The sequence below is a fragment of the Stenella coeruleoalba genome (assembly GCF_951394435.1).
Source record: "Stenella coeruleoalba genome assembly, chromosome: 17".
In the NCBI taxonomy this organism is placed as follows: Eukaryota; Metazoa; Chordata; class Mammalia; order Artiodactyla; family Delphinidae; genus Stenella; species Stenella coeruleoalba.
Window position 1 is genome coordinate 11,801,696 of NC_137163.1, and position 22,155 is coordinate 11,823,850.

Sequence of the window (22,155 nt, forward strand, 5' to 3'; positions counted from 1 at the left end):
AGTGACCCCCCTACGCCCACTTCACGGGTGAGGGAAGAGCGGCAAGACACACACCCAGGGTCATTCAGCTCCAAGGAGCGGGCCTGGGAGTGCAACGTGGGGTTCCGGCCCACAGGGACCCCAAGGTCTCAGATGGGTCCCGGACTTGTGAGTTCAGCCTCCTAGCAGGATCCCTTCCAGCACGGGGCAGCCTCGCCACTCTCGTCTGGTGCTCTGGTGGCCCTGAGGACCTCCAATTTGAGTTCTCACTGACTCTGCTGAGAATTTTCCAACGTTAGCAATTTTCTGCCATGTTCAACGTGTGTCAATTACGGAAGCGGGAGGTGGATGGGGAGAACAAAAGTAAAGGCAACATCCACCGGGCACTTGCTAAGTGCCAAGAACAGGCATCCAGTCCCTGCATCTGCCCACAAGCCCTGAGAGGAGGCCTAGTTAGTTCCACTCTCCCGTCTCCCGGAGATGGGTACCAAGCCCACACTCACACAGCAGGGGATTGGCGGCACCCCGATTCCAATTCCAGCTGGCAGGCTCTCTCCCCTCCAACCCAAGACCTCCCCCAGCCCTGGCCACCCAGGAACCAAGCATTCCAAACTGGTTACCCGACCACCCTGGAGACTTCCTCTCCCTCCCACCCGCACTGCCAACCCCCAGGCCACCTGCGGTTCCTCCTGCCAGCAGGATGGGCCCTGGAGTGGTGGAACCAGAGTTCTCCAGTGGTTTCATGCCTCTGCTCATGACGAAGAAGCTTCTTTCTCCTTCCACGGCAGGCCCGAGGAAGCCACGTGGAGTACAGGACTTGGGTGTAGCCAAGCAGAGGGTACAGCTGGCTGTCACTGGGCACTCACCTAGAAGCCAGTCCCAACCTTTCCCCTACATCTTGCTCTGTCCTCAATGAGCCAAAACAACCCAGAGGGACTGACGCCAGTGGGGCGCGGGGACAAGGCCCTGCCATGCCAGCCGACCTTTGCTCTGCTCACCCAGACATCAAAGCCAAGCTCTGGCCACAGATGCAAAGGGTCCTGGGAGATCCAGCTCAAAGGTGGCCCAGTCAAGCTCTGGGTCGGCCATATCCACACAAGTCATTTTCCCACGCTGGGTATCCACTTCCAAGCCCTGCACGAGGGGCTGAGGGAACACATACGATGCAATAAGAGCCAAGGTCCCTGCCCTGGAAAAGATTTGAGTTTACGGGAGGAATGTAAACAAACGTTCCTAAAGCATCCACTACCTTAGAAACTGCCACCAACGCTGTGAAGGAGACGCCAGCTCACCCCCATCAGCAGTGGATCTGGGGGTTCCAGGGTGGAGGTCTTTGAGGAGCTGACGTTTGCAATGACACCTGAAAGTTAGCAGGACTTTTTATTTTGCTTATGAGGAAAGGAAGGAAGAGAGAAGGGAGAAGCTCTCTGGCAAATACCGCTTAGGGAGGAATATTTAAAATTGGCAACAGCCCAGATTAATGAGACAGGCCCCCCTGCATTCATTTGCAAAGCACGTTTTGCTACCACAATCAGATGCAGATTTGTAATGAAATGTACCCCGCAGAAACGAAGGCGTCATTTCCGTATGCCTAACAAAGAGTCCAGTGGGACTCATCAGTGCCCCATCTGCAAAATCCGCAAGTTGGTAGAGACAGACCTTACCACTCTATGAAAAAAAAACCCTGCTAAACACGCCAAAGGAAATGACCAGTTGAGAAAACACAAGTAGGCAATACACATGAAAAGCTGGTCGATCACAGCAGTAGTCAAAGAAAAGCAACAAGAACACAGTTTTGTTCTGGGTGTTTGCCGATCACAGAGCTCCACGCCCGCTATGGGGTCCCTTGCGTGAATTAAGATGCTCACACTTCAGAAGGCTGCCTCAGTAACCCCTAGCACCGTCTGCGGAGTGGCTGTGGGGGAACTATACCTGGGAAGTTATGCCGCACTGTATCAAGACTCTATAAAACTCCTCAAACCTTTCTGGGGGGGGCTCTGCCAGGAAAACAACCAGAGATGTGTGAAAAGGTTCGTGCATTATACCAGGCAAAGCAGAAGGAAATACGAATGCCCAGCCGTCCTAACTTGGCCAAAGATGACGAGGACAGCAATACCGGCAGCACGTGCTCTGGACGAACTTTCCTCACCTCTCCTTCACATCAACCCCACGGAGAAAGGGCTGTGATTATCCTCATTTTACAACAGGAGCAAAAATGAGTGACAGAGTACCTTTCTTGCACAGGTACATGACGACACGTGGGAAAGCTGCTCAAAACAAGTTTTCACGACTGAATGACACTGGGAAAGGGTCAGGATGTAATGTTAAGTGAACAACGTCGAGATGTGAAACCATCGTAAGCGGGAAGCAAGAGAGCCAGATGGTAAGAGCAACTATCAGGATTATCTGTCATCTGTATTTTCCAACATTTCTACAAATAAGCAAGCTCGGTTGTGGGGGGGGGGGAGGTTTGTTTTCCTGTTAATTCCCCCTTGATTCTGAGACTGGGGCTTGAGTGAAGGTGGACCTGAAGGGGGAGACTCAGAGCTATTCTGCCAGGACACGGCCCACCTCACCCCACTGGGGCACGTGCTTCTCACGGCAGCTGCTAACTCACCAGGCCGATGCCTAGAACTATGGACAAGGGCAAGGATGCAAATGGAACTCACTTCTGGAAAGGACAGCAAGGGAAGTGAACTAATGGCTATCAAGAACATACTGTGTGCTGGGCACTAGGGTGACGAGGCAACAAAGATGTAATAAACATCTGCAGGTGGATCTCTGGCCTGAGTCCATCCATGCCTTACAGTCCTATCAATACATAGCAAGGTCTGGGGGCCTCCATACTCACCTCTGCCTCCTCTCCCTGACCCTCATAGGCCTCGAGAACCACGTCATCCTCTGAGACTCAATTCAAGCAGTTCACCAGCGAAACCGTCCCTGGGCCACCCACACTGAACCCTCACTCCCCACCATGCTCCAGTATACCCCTGTTAGTACTATTACAGCACCTACCTGACTGTGCTATGAGGACTTAGTTATATGCATGGCTTCCCACCAGAACATGATCTCCTTCAGAATAGGGACCTTGCTGGCTCTTAGCCATCTGTGCATCTCCAGAGCCAGGCACAGTGTCCCATGCATCGTAGGTAGGCAATGACTATTAGATGGCTGGGTAGCTGGGTAGAAGGATGGCTGGATGGAAGGGTGGCTGGGTGGAGTGAAGTATATACAAGGATGGTTGGAAGAAAAAAAAGCACGGAAGGGTGGGAGGAAGTGTAGAAGTATAGATGGAAGAACAGATAGAAGCATAGAAGAAAGGAGAGAGGGAGGTAAAACCATCAGAAAGGGATGAAGTAAGACAGCTCTGTCTTTGGGATGCCACTCGGGATATGCCACTCTGTCACAGAGAAGAAGGAAGGCGAGGTGACATATCCACAGCGGCATCAAAGTTCACATCTTGCCTGTGGGTCATCGACGGCCATCAACATGTTTCAATGGGGAGGGCACTCTGCAAGGAGTTCGCCTGCTCTTGAGAAGGTCACACAGCAGGACAGAGAGACACCGCCATACAGCAAAGTGATGAACTCGGCAGGAGAGTGAGAACTCACACGCTAGTACACGCTCATCAGCCCCTCTTCTACAAGACCACTCAGCCTGGCCAGTCTCCCCCATGTACGTCCCCTCCCACTCCTAAAGCCCTTGAAATCCTTTCCCCAAATGCCCCTAGCTGGGATGCCCAGACCTCTCTGTGCCTCCCGAAGGTGCCTTTGGGGGGCAGCCCGTTCCTGGTCCCATACCACACCCCAGAGCCCACAGCGGGGAACCCGTCCCGCCAGAAGGAGCTCTGCGTCCTATAGCACCACTTCCACTGCCAAAACCCGTTCCTCCGCTCTCCGCCCGGCAGCCAGTTCCCTTCACAGGGCTGCCCAGTGGTTCCAGTAAGTCGTCCTGCCCGGATCTGCACACACCGTTCCCGCAGCCCCTGGGGCACCACCCGTTCCCATCACTGCTGGCAGCTGCCAGACAGTCACGGGGCCCCACGGGAAAGGAGGTGCTCACGGGTTTTCTGTCACCAATCGGCTTGTAGGGCGGCTTTAGTCCTGGGGCTCACCACACCCAGACGATACAAGCTTACGGAGAGGGAGATGACACATTGAAGGTGGGAAGAGAAAGCGATCTCCCCTCAGGACCTGTAACTCAGCCCCTCTACTTGTAGGGACGAAGAAAGAAATGATGGCTGAGGGCCTCCCATGTATCGATACCAGACACTGCATCTGTGAGAGGCTCATCCAACCGCCTTTGACCTAGGTACTATCGCATCCATTTTACAGATAAGGAAACTGAGGCTAAGGCAGGTTAAATAAATACCAGACCCAAGATCAACCTCATATGACTCTACAGCCCAGATCAGACTTTGCACCAATGCCTCCCAAGTTCAGCCTTGCCTGTCTACTCAATGCAGACAGAAAGCACAAAGGTACTGAACAAGACCCAGTGGGGAATCGGATCTGTGTGAACAGTCCACAGGCTAGCTATGGACATTTCTGTCCCAGCCTCAGAGCTTCTTATGCACTACGGCTTGTACTATACTGGCCACTTCGTTATTTAGGAGAAATAGTCCAGGATAGCGGGAGGAAAGCAAGCTCAAGAGACAGAGACCGGGGCTCAAACTGTGACTCTGCCACTGTGTGACCGTGACCGAGTTGCTTAACCTACATGTCGATCCTTAGTAAAGAGCCTGTACCATCACGCCTGTATGGGTTGGCCAGCCAGGAAATGTTGGTTCTTATTTTTTCTTCCACTTTCCAATAAGATAAGGACCCACACTTAGTCGTTCTGTTTGTGCTAAGAATGCAAGAATACAGTTAGGGAGTTGGACAGCCATCACCTGAAATTGTGCAAAATGAGGGAGCCAACTGCCAACAAGCATGATAACACTGGGAGGAAAAAATACTCAGTTTTCCTTCCATTTAAAAGTGCCATTGGGATTCCCTGGTGGCGCAGTGGTTGAGAATCTGCCTGCTAATGCAGGGGACACGGGTTCGAGCCTGATCTGGGAAGGTCCCACATGTCACGGAGCAACTAGGCCCGTGAGCCACAACTACTGAGCCTGCGCGTCTGGAGCCTGTGCTCCGCAACAAGAGAGGCCGCGATCATGAAGAGGCCCGCGCACCACGATGAAGAGTGGCCCCCGTTTGCTGCAACTAGAGAAAGCCCTCCCACAGAAACGAAGACCCAACACAGCCAAGACTAAATATATAAATAAATAAAAGATGACTATTAATTAAAAAAATAAAGTAAAATAAAAGTGCCATTAAAAAATGAATCTTCAAAAAAGAATCTTCAGGGCGTCCCTGGTGGCACAGTGGTTAAGAATCCGCCTGCCAATGCAGGGGACACAGGTTCAAGCCCTGGTCCGGGAAGATCCCACATGCCGTGGAGCAACGAAGCCCGTGTGCCACAACCACTGAGCCTGCACTCTAGAGCCCGTGAGCCACAACTACTGAGCCTGTGCACCACAACTACTGAGTCTGCATGCCACACTACTGAAGCCCACACGCCTAGAGCCCGTGCTCCACAGCAAGAGAAGCCACCGCAATGAGAAGCCCGCGCACCGCAACAAAGACCCAATGCAGCCAAAAATAAAATAAATAAAATTAAAAAAAAATTTTTAAATGAATCTTCAGGTATAGTAACAGGAGAAAGAGTCAGGAGTGGTCGAAAAGGTCACAGAAATGCTCTATATCAGATTTCACTCAAATTCATATGATATTGGCTACCTCGTGTGGGCCAGCCACGGTTCTAGAAACTTGGATCACCATCATTCCCTTACAGAAGACTGCACTGAAACTTTCAATCAAGACCAGAAACCCCACTTCAACATCTGGCCTTTCTGCCAATACATCTGTCTTCAAAAAGCATCCACTTCAATACCACTCCCCGCCTCACTCACGCACCCACTGCAGGAGAGAACCTCAAGCTAACAGAGACCTCACAGCCGCCCTGCTGGCCCGAGTCTTCTGGGGTTTTACACTGTGAAGATAATAACTGAATTCAGATCCTGGGGCCTTTACAGGCAGCTCCAGCCAGGGTGGCCCTGGGAAAGTAGGACCCACCACCCACCCCAAGAGAAGCCAGAAATTCCAGTCTTCACACGAAATATATGGGCTGTTACGGTGAGTGACTTCAAACACAGGCCCAAGAAAACCCTATCGGAGCAGCCCAGTCAGCCCTGAGCATCCTTGCCGGCTGGGACCACCAAGGGCAGGAAGACTGGTGGAAGGCAGGACCACCAAGGGCAGGAAGACTGGTGGAAGGCAGGACCACCTAAGGCAGGAAGACTACCTGCATCTCAGGGGCTGACCTGAAAGCGGTTCTCCACCTCACCTGGGGAGCTCATTACAAAGGCAGATTCCATTCCCCTCACCCCCATGCAGATGTCCCCGCCCCCTCCCCCTTCCTGGGAAAAAAAGGGGGTGCTAGCACCCTGGTCTAGCCCAACTTCCTCTCTTTGTGTAAGGGATAACCAAGAACAGCAGAAAGAAAAGGACGCTCCCAAAGCTTCCTGACTAAAGAGAGGGTACATCTAGAACCTGAACCCTAGGGGGCTTCCCCAGCACCCTGCAGCCTCAACATGGGTCTCCCCTCAGAGTCAAGGAGCTACTCAATCTCCTCGCACGGTGCCGCATCCCCGTGCCCGCCTCCCAGACACAGACCCTTGGGGGTCCGTCACTGTCAAGGCCTACAGCTGCTTTCTCCATCCCAGCGGCTGAAGTCCACGCCCCAGCTGGCCCTCAGGGCTCAGGCTGCAGGCTGAACCTACAGTGACAGCAGGACTCCAGATGCCACTTTAGTTTCCACTAGCTGCCACTATTAAGTGGTTTCCTGCACTGCTGACAGCTGCCTTCCATGGGGAAGACTCCAGCAGCTAAGCGGCAAAGGAGAGAAGAAAAAAAAAAGGAAAGAGAGGATGAAGGGAGCACACAAACCAATGAACTTGAATCAGAGAATCTAACATAGAACTGAGGTCTGGGGTCAAACTCCAGACGCACCGCTCTCTAGCTCACGGGCCCTGAGCAAGTGTCCTCTACTAAACCCTCAGTTTCTTCCACCAGAAATGGGTATAAGGACAGAGCCTGACATCTTTGGACAGGAATTAACTGCACACAGCACAGCCAGTGCCAATACATAGATGTTACTGTCTCACCTGGTCCCTCACGGGGGTGGGTTTTCAAGGTCATTTCAAGATGCTCGCAAAATACGCAAGACACAGGAGATTTGAACACTCCTCCTGTGGCCCTGTCATGACAGGTGACCCGGCCGTCCTCCCCCAGATCTTGCCTGGTTCGCTCCTGCCCCAGCTTGCTAAACATGCCCACGCTTCCTTCCTATAACTCAGCCGCTGGCTAGAGTCAAACTCCTGGGTTCTGGATCACGAAGGAATGCAGCCGATCCTGCGAGGAGGACTTGGGATGGGGCCTGTAACGGCGTGGGTGGGGCAAGAGAACTCGAGGGTGGCCAGCGGCACACTGGGTCAAACGCCCTTTCGGGCCCAGGCAAGTCCCACAAAGGACTCGCTGTGGAGGACAGGGCAGCAGGGTGACTCAGAGGCCACACTTCAGGACCGTGACTCAGCGGCCCGGTGCAGAACTGGCTGGCCCATCGCCCTAGAGCCACCCCCAGGAGCAGGGGGTCCCATGCCAGGCGGGCTGGGGAGAGTCAGTCCTGAGGAATGCCCCCTGCCCGCCCACCTGTGCCCACAGCTGGCAACTCATGCAGCTGGCATGCCAGGGTGGGAGTGGGGGGCCCCCACGTGACCCCATCTCCCTGCCGCTGCGCCAGGGTAAACAGGCGGGAACGGGAGCCCCGCTTCCCGGTCACGGGGCGAGGTCCTGCCTGCACAGGGCTACTGGGATCGGAGGAGGGGGGCGGCCCGCGGGGCAGGAAATAGCCGGGATGCCCACTCACTGGCTTCTGGGGCCGTGCAGGGAGGTGGGGGGCGCCAGGACAGAGGAGGGCGGGGCTGGAGCATGCCCCTGGGGGACAGTGACCGCCAGCAGCGTACATTAGTCCGATGCTGTTCAGAGGCTTAACTAGCATCCGCTCCTCTGTCCCTCTCCGGATCCCTCTCTTTCCCCTCCTCCTTCTCCTCGTGTTCTCTCCCTACCCGCCTCTCTCTCACTCATTTTTACAGTTCAGTCATAAGCATTTCCCTTACAGAAAGCCTCTGCCACAGCCAGCAGCCCCCTCCGACTCACCGTGGGGCCTCCCCTGCAGCCCCCTTAGGTAAACCCAAGCCTCTACCGGCAGAAGCCCCTACACACCATTCTACCCCCTAGAATCCTAGGTCAATCCCACGCCACCTCTTCCAGGCAGCCTGCCAGAGATCCTCAAAGCCAGCCCTTCCCTTTCCCTGCCTGGCCTCCTACTGGGACAACTCACCTACTCACTCTCACTAATGCTCCGCATTTCCACTGCTGCTAGTTCTTTAGGAGGTTCCATGTGGCTTCCTCTCCTGGAGCCCAGGTCCCCCAGGACCCACTGTCCTTCCACTGTGTACTTCTAGGCTCTGGCAACAGACCATCTTGCCCATGAGAGATGCTCAATAACCTTACGCCCCCAACTTTTTCCAATCAGAAATCTCCAGAGCCTTAGAGAGAAGAGTGTTCATTCTCCCTGCAACTCTATACCCCCAGAGTCACACCTGGTCACTGTTGACTGAGCACCTCTCCACGCAGCTGGGCACTCACCACACCAGACGCCGCAGAAGCGGAAAGGGCCAAGACCCAGGAGCCCTGCCCTCAGGGGCCCCACTGTCCAAGAGGAGCAGACCTGTGAGGTCAGCTGCTATGGGGTTGGGAGGGAGGAGAAGCCAGGGCAGGTTCACTAATAGTAATAAAGGTCCGGCATCATCAGCTCACATCTTACTGAGCCCTTAGTTTGTGCCAAGGGCTTTACCTCCCTGAACGAACTGTCACAATTCCCTCTCTCACAGATGAGAAAGCTGAAGCCCAGAGAGGTTAATATCACACTGAAGATCACACAGCTGAATTCGAACCCAGGCAGGCTAGCACCAGGGGCCACGCACTAACCACTACACCTCACTGCCTCTTGACCCAAAGCTTCCAACAGATTAATGACATGACATATCTAAATGGGAGGTAAACGGGAGCCCGGGGGACCAGGCTGCTGTGAAACATGGCGGTTGGCTGGGACCGTAGCACAAGCATGACCATGTGAAAGAAGAAGAAGGTTTTCCTGAAGATGAGGCAACTGAATCGGAAGAAAACCTTAAGTTTGGCGAAAGATTTGGATGCCTTTCCGAAAGTTCCTGACAGCTCTGTAGAGACTTCAGCCAGTGGGGGGTACAGTTTCTCTAACAGCGTTTACCACTATGGCTTTATTAACTATAATGGAATTTTCAGTATATCAAGATACATAGAAGAAGAATGAATATGAACTAGACAAGGATTTTTCCAGCAAATTGAGAATCAATATAGATATTACTGTTGCCATGAAGTGTCAGTATATTGGAGCAGATGTATTGGATTTAGCAGAAACAATGGTTGCATCTGCAAATGGTCTAGTTTATGAACCAGAAATATTTGATCTTTCGCGACAGCAAAAAGAGTGGCAGAGGATGCTACAGCTGATTCAGAGTAGACTGCAAGGACATTCACTTCAAGATGTGATATTTAAAAGTGCTTTTAAAAGTACATCAACAGTACTTCCACCAAGGCGGGAGATTTTGTGACACTATTTACTAAGAATTTACTGTGACATAATTTTAGTATTGGTTTACTCCTCTGAATCTTATATTTCTTAGAGAAAACGTAATCGTTCTGTGTGATGAGATGTCTTTTTTTTTTTTTTTTTTTTGGCCACACCATGCGTCATATGGGATCTTAGTTCCCCAACCAGGGATTGAACCCGCGCCCCCTGCAGTGGAAGCGCGGAGACTTAACCACTGGACCGCCAGGGAAGTCTCAAGATGTCTTTTTCACTCTTAAATTTATGGCCTGTGATATTGATCAGGATTATCCCAAATATTATTTTCATTTAATTTTTCTCCTTTACGTGTGTATGGTATACCTTCATATGAAATTGTACTAGGTTTTAAGAACAAATTAATTTCATTTACCATTATGAGGATGTATAAACTTTGGTTAGGAATTTCATGTTTTTATTTCATTTTTTGTCTCTTTTATAGATTAGAAGAGCTGATATTTGGAAATGCTATAATCATGAAAATGATCATTTAAATTTAAAACCATACAGAGGTTTTACATTTGCTTAGGAAGAAAATGTTATTGTCTATTTGGAGTTAAGTGGCATGCCCTTCCCTTACTCATTCTTTTTCCCAACGCTTCCTGTCCCCTAAAGTACCAGAAACAGGATAAAACCATGTCTTTGTTGGACTAGTAATTCTTTACTTTTAATTTTTCTTCTCTCATTAGACTTAGTCCTCTGGTTTAATTTGAATAACCTTGAAATTTTATATTTGTGTAAATAAAATATATATAATAATTATGTAATTTTTTTCATTTTGTAGATGGTTTTTTTTTTTTTTTTTTGCGGTACGCGGGCCTCTCACTGTTGTGGCCTCTCCCGTTGTGGAGCAGAGGCTGCGGACGCGCAGGCTCAGCGGCCATGGCTCACGGGCCCAGCCCCTGCGCGGCATGTGGGATCTTCCCGGACCGGGGCACGAACCCGTGTCCCCTGCATCGGCAGGCGGACTCTCAACCACTGCGCCACCAGGGAAGCCCCTGTAGATGCTTTTGAATAAATGTGTAGACTTCAAAAAAATAACTAAATGAACCGAATTTAGATAACTCACAGGAGCCCCAAGCTTCCTCGTGGCAGGGACAGTCGTCCAGCCGGCCAAGCCGCCAAGAGCCTCTCCAGCGGGCCGCTGGGCTCACAGCCCCTTGCAACAGGATGCAGGGTTAGTGCGATGTGGTTTTGCGATGCCTCCCAGCTCTGCCTGGAAACTGCAGACCTGCCCTGTGCCAGCTGCACTCACCGCTGCTTCAGTTTGGGATCGTTCACTGAATAAACACAACTAACCACCACAATCACTGCTGCTGTGATTCAGCCCCAAGGATTCTAAAGTCAGAAATCAAGGCAGCCCCCCCAGTGCCCCTGAGCCTGAGTACGGGCTCCCTAAATCACAGATGGTTGGCTGACAGGCAACCCAGCTCCAGGTCATCCTCGCAAAGCACCAGTGGAGCTACAAGCCCTTGGGAATCTAGATGAGCCCTCACCTGAGCGACTGCACTGACTCCACACCTAGGACGGCAAGAGTAGAGACGGTGATTACAGCCTGGGAGAGACGGGCTGGAGAAACCTGATAGGTTCCTCCGATGCAGCCAGTCCACAGAAGAGCAGGGCACAGAGCCCAGGAAGACCACTTGTGCCAACCTCACTCCTGCATGGAGAAATCATGGTCTAGAGAACCTAGTGACCTGACACGGAATGAATCAGGTCTCATCTCTGCCACTCCTGACCCCTGGTCCAAAGTGCCCCTCCTCCAAGGCTGAGATGAAATGACCCCTGCCTCTTAAACTGAGCCCTTCGCTCCCTGGCCTGCGTCCTCTCACTGGAGACAGAAGAGGCCACGTCTCTGCTCTGGATTGGAGCATCGTGGACTGGATGGCCGTCACCTGATTCTGTCCTGAAGCCTGCGAGGTGCGAACCACCATCTCCGGCAGACAGATGAGGCCCATGACGGGGTCCTCAGCGGTCACATACAGGTCACACAGCTTGGGACTGGTCTGGAGAAGCTCAGGAATATCCCACTGCACGACCTCTGTCCTTCCCACACAACCACAGTGCATCCCAAAGAAAGTGAAAAACCTCCGCGGAAAGGTACCCACTCCCAAACACGTTGACCTGACCAACACGCACAAGAGGCTACGGTGACAAAAAAGTCCATAAATTATTCACAACACCCTTATTCACTGTCACCGACCCCCATAAAGGTCTCATATTTAAAATTTAGGAGACATTCCCCAGTTTTTTGAGTTTGTTTTTATTCCTCTGCCTTCTTGCTTTCATATAAAATGTTTAGACTTTTCTGAGAAGGGATAGTTAGGGAGTTTGGGATGGACATGTATACACTACAATATTTTAAATGGATAACCAACAAGGACCTACTGTATAGCACAGGGAACTCTGCTCAATATTCTGTAACAACCTAAGTGGGAAAAGAATTTGAAAAAGAATAGATACATGTATATGTATAACTGAATCACTTTGCTGTACACCTGAAACTAACACAACACTGTTGATCAACTATACTCCGATATAAAATGAAAAGTTAAAAAAAAAAGAATATAGGGGAATACTTCCAAATTAAAGTTCTGTTTCAAAACAAAAAAAAAAGGTTTAGACTTTTCTGGAACAGCATGTTCTTAATTTAAGGCAAAGAGATTACGACCCACCGATAAGTCTACACAAGAGACCAAAGGACAAAATTCACATCACCTGTCTTACGATGCTCAGCCCCATGTGTAGACACGATGTAATTATGTGCTTTGACAACTGCCATGAGCTCCACGAAGATTAGGCAAAGCGACTGTTCTCGATATTCAAAGCCAGCTCTGCACCGGTCCACACCATTGCTGTGTCATTAAGCCAAATCACAGGGTCTGGGTATAAACATCAGGTGTTTTTATTAGTCGTTATCTTTTTTAGAGTCCCTGAACCAGGAGCAGTGGCATCATCACCGAAAGCACCACCCGCATGACCCCAACAGGTACACACGACCAAGTTCCAGGTCAAGGTTCAGATGTTGTATCAGGGAAACCAGAGAGATTAAAAATCTTTTACAAAATAAAGGTTCCTTACCAATGTCAAACTGCTGCTCCCCAGTTACCTATTTTGTAAACTGGATGTCTGACCATCAGGCTCCCTTCAAAGGAGGCACAAGCTTTGACTAACTGCCCGTTTAAAAAGTTCCCAGGCCTGGGGCTTCCCTGGTGGCGCAGTGGTTGGGAATCCACCCGCCAATGCAAGGGACATGGGTTCGAGCCCTGGTCCAGGAAGATCCCACATGCCGCGGAGCAACTAAGCCCGTGCGCCACAACTACTGAGTCTGCACTCTAGAGCCCGCGAGCCACAACTACTGAGCCCGTGAGCCACAGCTACTGAGCCCGCGTGTCTAGAGCCCGTGCTCCACAACAAGAGAAGAAATGAGAAGCCTGCATACCACAATGAAGAGTAGCCCCAGCTCACCGCAACTAGAGAAAGCCCACGCGCAGCAACAAAGACCCAACGCAGCCAAAAATAAATAAATTAAAAATAAATTAAAAAAAAAAAAAGAAGTTTCCAGGCCCTCACGGCTGCCACACGGCCATGCAAGCCCCACGTGCCAACGCGCGCACACAGATGCCGCCACACGCAGGCACACACACAAGCACACACAGTCTCCTTTCTCCTATTTTTAAGTTGCCCTGTTTCTTCTTCTACCCACCGTTACCTCACCGGTGTGGCCCGGAGTGTGATGACATACCTCTTGGGGACCACAGGGCCCTGGAAGTTTCTGCAGGATCCTACCTTTATCTGATTGAAAACCCGTCTTTCCGCCTCCTGGGAACACCCTGTTCTAAAAGCCAGGCGAGGGGGCAAGTTCTGCCTTATCCTCAGGGACTCAAAGGATGCCAGCCTAGGAAGACCCTGGGAGGTTTTTCACTCATGGTTTATCTGGGTCCATCCCCAAACTGCCCTGACCCCACTACAGACTCTTGAGAAGGTCAAGGTCTTCTGAGGTCTAAGAAAATGAACAGAAAACAGTAAGTTTTAAGTTTACAATGTGATGAGATTTGATACATGTATATATTGTAAAATGATCACCATAAGATGCTGGTTAACACCTCAATCACTTCACATAGTGACAATTTTTATGTGATGAGAGCACTCGAGGGGACCCCTGGGATCTGCCCCCCGGCTGTATCTGCAACCCCAGCTCCCTACAAGATGGCCCACATCCACACACTGGGCTAGGACTTAGCTCCCCTTTCTTGTGTCCCAACAACATCCCAGAGGTCCCTTCCATGCTCGCCTGGCACCATCTCCCCTGCCAGGCTGGGCCACACCTGGGTTCCTACCACCATGTCCCAGCTGTGGGCACCTGGGCACATGACATGACCTCTCTGAACCTCAGTCCTCTCATCTGTAAGGTAGAAATGACTCACAGGGTACTGAGAGAATCCAATGAGGCCATGATTGTTTTTCTGCTTATTTTTAGATAAACTTGAGTTTTTAGCCCGGTTTTAGATTTTACGGAAAAATCTAAGTATAGCACAGAGAGTTCTCACACACTTCACACCAAATTATATTATCATATACCTCCACCCCTACTGCCATCACATATTAGTATTAGATGACACATTTCACACAGTGAACCAATACTGATACAATATTATGAACGGAAGTCTGCCCTTGATTCAGATTTTCTTAGTCTTTTCCTAATAGTCATCTTCTGTTCGAGGATCCCGTCCAGGACCCCACATTACATTTAGTCCTCTCTTCTCAGGCTCCTCTTGGCTGTGGCGTTTTCTCAGACTTTGCTTATTTTTGGTGACCTTGCCAGTTTTAAAGAATATTGGTCAAGTATTTTATAAATGTCCCTCCATTGGGATTTGTCTAAGCTGTGCTGATGGTACATACCCTTGACGTGAATGGATAAGAAATGGCACTTAGGGCTTCCCTGGTGGCGCAGCGGTTGAGAATCCGCCTGCCGATGCAGGGGACGCGGGTTCGTGCCCCGGTCTGGGAAGATCCCACGTGCCGCATAGCGGCTGGGCCCGTGAGCCATGGCCGCCGAGCCTGCACGTCCGGAGCCTGTGCTCCGCAGCGGGAGAGGCTGAAACAGTGAGAGGCCCGCGTACCGCAAAAAAAAAAAAAAAAAAGTGATGCCACCTCTGTGGTCTTCCTCCCCAAAACCCATAACCCCAGTCTCACCTTAACAAGGTCATGAATTTTTAAAATAAAATGTATGATAGATAATACACTCAATATGGTTCAAAATTCAAACGATGCCCAAAGACCCACAGTCAAGTCACCTGCGTGCCCCCTTCCCTCTCTGCCCAGCCTCCCCCCTCAACACTCACAGGCTTTCACTTGTGTTAGTTTCTGGGGTCTCCTTACAGAATCGGGGCAAATACAAACTCTTACAACCCTGCCACACACGCCCACGTTTTACACAGCTCACTATTCTGCTCCTTGCTTTTTTTCTCAACGACACATCCCAAGATCTGCCCGCGTCATGCACACAGCACTTCCTCACTCTTCCACACCTGGTCCACTGTGCCAGGGCCATCGTTCACTGAATGAACTAGTCTCCGACTCACAGACGTTTGGTTTACATTTAGTCCTCTCTATATAGAGTCCATATAAATGCTCCTCTACACACACCGTGAATAATCGTGTGCACTGTTCGTTTCACACAAATATCGGCAGGTACATCTCCAGGAAAAGCATCCCCACGTGAGGCTGCTGGGTCAAAGACCACGCGCATGTGCAGTTTGGATAGGGAACGCCAAAGTGGCCCCCGACGGGGCTGGACCCACGCGATTCCCTCCGGCGACGGACGCACGCGGGGCTGCTGCTCGGCAGCTCTGTCTGCCATCCAGGACGTGACCAACTTGTGCATTATGCGATCTTCATAGGAAAAAGTGGCATTTTTCATTTCCATTTCCATTTTTATGACAGGGTAGATGAGCTTATGTTCAGGTGCTATTCGATGAGATTCCTCTTCTGTGAAGTGTCTTCAGATCCTGGGCTGCCCCTCGGCCACGAGCCAGGCTCTGTAGGTGCTACACATCACATGGGCTCAAGTTGTGGAACGCAGACTGAGGAAGTCCAGAGCGAGACTGCAAGGCTAAGAATCAGGACCGTTCCAGAAGGGAAAAGCTCAGCCGTGGCTAGAGTGGCCAGGGAAGGTTTCACATCTGGAAGGTGGGACGTAGCCAAGACCTCCAAGTTTCTTCTGTTCCTTGGAGAGACGGGCAGAGAGAAAAGGACCTCACTCAGAAGGAGCCCCACACAGGTAAACGCGCCAGGGAGACCTGAAGAGACAGCAGACTCTGGGGTCTGGTTAGAGAGAGGGAAAGACTAAAGGCAGCACGGATGCCGGCCAAGGCCTCGAAGTCACGCCAAGCAGACCACACAGCTGGGTCTCACGGTGCAAGTGGAGGGGAGCGCAACGCAAACGTCCTTTCTTTACGTTCTATTGGTATTTTGACAACAGTTACTGTGTTCACTTTTATGACTGGTTAGTTCAGTGGCTTTTAAGGCTTCAATCACCTGAAGAGCCTTTAAAACACACCTTGCAGCCCTGAGTGGGGTCCGGGATGTGTACTTGGCAAAGGGTCCCAGGTGGGTGGACATCTCTAATAAAGGACCACTCCTGGCCCCAAGGTTGACAGGGGTGGGGAGAGCCCTACCTGGGCCCCCAGGGAGAACAGGATCTTTCAGAACCTCAGGTTAGATGGGAAGGTGAAGCTTTGACAAACAGGAATGACCTTTCCTCAAGTTTTGTTCAGGACAGAAAACCACTGGTGCTGGAGAGACGTCCACACTGGAAAGCTCTCTCGCACTCACGACTCTGTGCCATGCCTTGAGGCTGTGGACTGGGTGGGAAATGGAACATTCCGTTCCGCAAATATCTCAGGTCCGCTAAGAATTCTGCCCCAGACCAGAGACACCCTGGGCCGTTCCTCTGCATATCTGATGCATTATTTATGCTCCTGCCAGCGTCCGGAGTGTGCTGGGTCACGCCACTTGTATAACCTCCTCTGGCAGATGGAGGATGGCAAGGTTGAGTCAGCTACGTGTGTGCTCAGGGTCAAGGGCTAGCGCTCTTCGATTTCTAGACTCAAATAATATCTTTGTCACGTCATTCCTCTCCCTCCCAGGATACAGCTGGTCTAGGATGTCAAATGCATCTAGACCTCCTCTTCCCCTCTACCTTCTCCTCTTCACCCCAGCCAGTCCACCAAAGAGACAAGCCAATTATCTTGGGGAGTGTCTGCTCAAAAGCCCTGGGGGTCCCTCTAGTCCCTAAAAACTCAAGATCATACTCTTCACTTAGGCCATTAACGCATCCGTAAGCCAGCCTTATGCTCCCTCCCCAAGCTCATCCCCGACAGCTCTTACTCAGCCCATCAGCTCCAAGGAAAGGGGTCATCTCAGCACCCACAATGAAGCCTTTCCTTCTGTCCTCCAGTGTCAAGCCCCCTCACAACACACACCCTCCACGCGCTCTCCAGACCATAAGAAGAGCTCAATTCCCATCCCTCCTTCCTGATGAAATCTCTCCCCATCACTGCAATCAACACCCCACACAGAGCACCTGCCAGGTTACAGGCACCATCCCAGGCAACGAGATGCCTATGAAACACAGGTTCATCCCCATGGAGTTCAGTCTAGTGGATGAGACAGACATTCTGACGCAAGGGGATGAGAAGGGCTCTGTTCAGTTACTACAGGCGGCTATCAAGTCTACCCCAAGTCTGGAAGTCAGGGAGAACTTCCTGGCGGAGGCAGCACTTGAGTTGCTGCATCTTTAAGACGCAAAGAGGATTACGTTGCAGGAGGGTTATGTGGCTTGTAGAAGTAAGGGAGGAGGAGAGCTCAGTTCCGAAGGCCCCGTGGGTAAGGGAGAAGAGAGAAACAAGCCGTGTGCACGGTTGGAGCAGAAGCGCCAAAGAGCAGAGATTGCTCCACAGTTACTATTCAGACCAGTCGTGAGGCTGCAATTAGCACTGGCTTTCCCAGGCAGCTTTCCTATTCACAGGGGCACCAAATTCAGCTAACTAATGCAAATAGAGCCTCTGAATAACATAGACATGCATCAATAATTCAGAGGCCAGGAGGCTCCCCAAAAGAACCATGAAGACCATCAAGAGTCCCCCGCCCAGGGCTTCCCTGATGGCACAGTGGTTGAGAGTCCGCCTGCCGATGCAGGGGACGCGGGTTCGTGCCCCGGTCCGGGAAGATCCCACATGCCACGGGAGGCTGGGCCCGTGAGCCATGGCCGCTGAGCCTGCGCGTCCGGAGCCTGTGCTCCGCAACGGAAGAGGCTACAACAGTGAGGCCAGCGTACCACAAAAAAACAAACAAACAAACAAACAAAAAAAACAAAAGAGTCCCCCGCCCGGATTTAGCAGCTTCAGAAGGCATGGCCCTTGAGGCAGAGCTCTGGAAAGAAAGGGGCTTCTCTCAAGGAATCTGTCCCAAGTTCCGCATGAGGATCTCTAAGTCTGCCCAGGAAGATGAGCAATTCCGACCTCGTATAAAAAGCGAGCATCACTCACGAAGTGTTTGGTTGTTGAACACCTGGCCCATTAGAAACCTCTTCCAGCCACATCACCTGTTTTCATCCTCACAGCAACCTGAGTGGTAGCAGGGTCCTGCCTGTGGCTTCTGCAGACCAGGAAGGCGGCACTCTCACCTGAGGGCGTGTTGGACGATATGACAGAAGGTTCCAGAGAAAGGATTCTGACCTGGCCCTTGAGCCCTTCTTGCTGTCCAGTAGTGAATCTAGGACGTCTGGAACAGGGCAGACCCGTGGAGGCCACTTAGTCCAGTTCCCCTCGGTATCCAGTGAAGGACTGGTGGCCAAGCTGGGTCAAGATGCCGATGCTCTAAGATTGATTAGTCAACGGGGGGATGAACCAGGTCTTTTCTGAAGCGAGAGGGAGCATTCATGCACACCAGTTTCTGTGGACCCAGCTGGGCCCCGCATAGGTGACCTTCCAGGGAGCTGGGTCCGGGAGCAGCACACTGTGACTCAGAGACATGGCCTTTCCACGAAGAGTCAAGAATTGCTGCCCGGACTGGGGCCTTAACAAATTCAGTGTGAAGTCCCGTCAAAGAGCAAAACAGTTTTCCAGCTTTTGTCTTAAAAACCCAAAATGGATAAAAGGTCACAGGAAAGCCATAAAATTCCAAGGATGTAAACATAAACCATGCAACTTAAAAAATAATAAATAGGGGACTTCCCTGGTGGTCCAGTGGTAAAGAATCCGCCTTCCAATGCAGGAGACCAGGGTTCGATCCCTGGTCAGGGAACCAAGATCCCACAGGCCGCGGGGCAACTAAGCCCGTGTGCCACAACTACTGAGCCCGCGTGCCTCAATGAGAGGGCCTGCGTGCCGCAATCTACAGAGCCCATGCGCTCTGGAACCCACGCGCCACAACTAGAGAGAGAAAACCCGCGCGCCACAACTCGAGAGAAGCCCGCGTGCCGCAACTAACACCGAACGCAGTCAAAAAAATAAAAATAAAATAAAAAATAAGGAAAATAATAAATAAATAAAATATTTTTAAAATAATAAATAATAAAAAAGACTAATAGTAGTTAATTAAAAAATGTTTAAATGCACTAAAATGCCTTTGCAAATAAAAATGCAGGTGTACATCTCCTTGGTCAGACGATAGGGTACAAAAATGTTGCTGTGATAAGGAGCACACAGGGTCTGGGGTCAAGACCTGGCTTCTCCGTGGATCCCACTTCAGGCATGGTGTCCAGTCTCTTGCCTTCTCATCTGACCACCTATCAAATGGGGCCAGCAGTATCTGCTTCCCTTCCTCCTGGCCACTGAGAGATGGATAAAGATAGAATTCTGAGTTGAAAGGAAATTCACTGAGTGTGTACTATGTGCCAAGCACCTCGCCTCACTCCCAACAGCCCTAGATGGCTATCATCCCCATTTTACAGGAGGGTAGACTGAGACTCAAGGACATTAACACTCGGCCCCAAACCATCCGTTCCCGGGGCAAGCTCTGGGGGATAAAAAAGATGAGAAAGAGGATTCCTGCCAGCAAAGGGTTTCTGGTCTACTTGGACACAGTGGTAGAAATGGACAGAAAAAGAAGTTGTTCGAGCCCCAGCCCTCCCTCCTCACTCAGTAGCCCCCTTGAGATGGACCCGAGACCCACAAGCGTGCCCTCCCGCCTCTGGGCATCTGTGAGAACCAGCTGACCAACAGGGACTTGGCTGCTCTTTGGCCTGAGAAGACGCCAGGCAACGCTTCATGCCTGGCTGGGCTGGACCAGCCTCCCACGTGGGCAGGGCCACTTCGGGGAACTCAACCAGACGAGAAGGCCTCCGTGCGCCCAGCTCTGGGAGCGGCAGGAGTGGCCAGGGCTGTCCCACCAAGGTGTGGCCAGTGCAGTAAGCACACGACCTTTGTCCCTTCAGAGTCTGTCTACCAGCATCCCACACTATTTTAAGGCCTTCTGAGATCCAAACAGGATTCCGGGCTCGCCAGGGACAGTCTGTAAAAGTTTTCCACTGGAACAAAGATTTCAATGCTGTAACTCAAAGCATGACTTTACAATGGGATCTGATTATCAAGAGCTCCAGAATATCCTCTTTCGAGACGCACTGCTCCTTTCTCCTTCCTGTCCTTTACGGGCTGGCAGGCACACAGCACGTAGACCAGGCAAACGTCTCACCCAGGGGTTTGGAGGAGGACCGGTTTCTCCCGGGGGTCGGCTCTGGGGTCCCAGCACTCATCGTAAGGGGCCTCTGTCCACACCCACCACAGAGACATTATTGTGATGGTAGCGTTGATATTTAAGCACATCTGCTCCAGTCCTGCACTGGCTTCCCGCTTCCTTCCAAACAGAGCCCGAAGGCTGCCCGTGGTGTGGACCCCCATCCCCCTGACCTCCCCCCCGACCCACCTGCTCGTTCCTCTCCAGCCACGTGACCTCCCCACTCTCTGGGTTATTCTCCTGCTGCCCTCTCCCCACAGCTCCAGTCCGGGGCCTACCCTTCTCCACCGCACTCTGTACCAAGCAAGCCTAGGGGCTCCATCCACCACCCCCGATGCACCGGCTGTCAGCTGAGTTCAGCCAATGGGAGGCACCAGCAGGAGGCTAGAGGGCGGAAAGAGGAAGTGTTTGGGGTAGAAATTCCGGGACCCCCCTCCACGGGGCAGAGCCTGGGCCCTACCACACTACAGCCCTGCCGAGCGGCCCCTCCTCTGCCGCCCTTGCCGGGGCCGGGCCTGCACGATGCTCCATGTTGGTTCTTAAACTGCCAAACCTCTGTCCACGGCCCCTTCATCAAACCCTCCTCAGCTGAGCCAACTGGGACGCTGCCTCATGCAACCTCCCATGCCTGGCCTGGGCATCTCCTGGGCTCTCTGCCTGCGGTCTTCCCCCAGCTACTGGCCGATTCATTCCCCAACTTCGTTCCTGTCTCTGAACACCTGCCCCTCTAAGCCGTCTCTCGTTTTCTTTTTCTCCGTAATGCAAATTACTTCCTAACATACTCTAACTCCCACCCCCTCTAGATTTAAGTGCCATCAGGGCACGAACTTTGTTCCCAACGCCAAGAGCGGGGCCACGTGAGTGTTTCCTACTTGTTGAATGAATCTGTTAACGGACACTTATAAGGCTGAGCTCGTTAGCTGTGGCCATCACAGGACGAACAAGTATTTACCGAGCACCTGCCGCATGCCAGATTCTGTTAAGATGCTACGGATACACGGTGGCCAACACAGTAACACGCCAGCCCCCACTCAAAAGAGCATCTTCCAACTCTGGCCTGCTCAGTCCAACCCTGCCTCTGAGGGTCTGTGTCCAGATCTGGAGCCTGAATGTCCTTGTAGATTAGCTAGCTGCCTGCAAACACTCAGCCTGCCTGATTGTAAAGGCACAGAACTGCTCTCCCAGGCCATCTGGACCCTCCACCAGGCAGCTGACTTCAGATGTTTGCAAATAAGCCAGGGTGGGGTGGCGCGGGCAGGGGCGGGGGGGGGGGGATCTGATATGAAGTGGGAGCTCAGGTTACTCTGTGTCCTGTGCTGGCTTCTAATGACTTCGGGATTGCTCAAGTCAGGTGTGACAGGTTCAAATCCCTGCCCCACTACTCACCAGCTGCATGACCTCGGGCAAGGTACCTTACATTTCTGAGGCCTCAGTTTCCTCATCCGTAAAATGGGCAGAATCATCTTTAGTTTTCCCGGAATGACCATGAAGATTCAATACTCTTGACTGTGAAAGGTCTGGCACAAAGCAAAACGGCACCAAAAAAAAAAAAAAAAGCAGCAACAGCTATCATTGTGTCTCTGAAGGGTAAATGCTGGGATAATTTCCCAATGCATTATTTTTAATAGCATGCATACATGGGGTGGGGCGGGAGAGGAAGTTCCA

The 22,155-nt window shown here is 51.6% G+C and overlaps 1 long non-coding RNA gene across 10 annotated transcripts in view; it reads right to left on the reverse strand.

Annotated features, from left to right (window-relative positions):
* Positions 1-22,155, reverse strand: part of LOC307176410 — a 397,378-nt gene that overhangs the window by 343,910 nt on the left and 31,313 nt on the right. Inside the window, exon 1 of one of the 10 annotated variants that reach the window (XR_013824744.1) lies at positions 12,469-12,599. The exons of the other annotated variants lie outside the window; for them this stretch is intronic. This is a non-coding gene — a long non-coding RNA (uncharacterized lncRNA). Of the gene's footprint in view, positions 1-12,468; positions 12,600-22,155 lie in introns of those variants that run through there. 10 annotated transcript variants of the gene reach the window in all.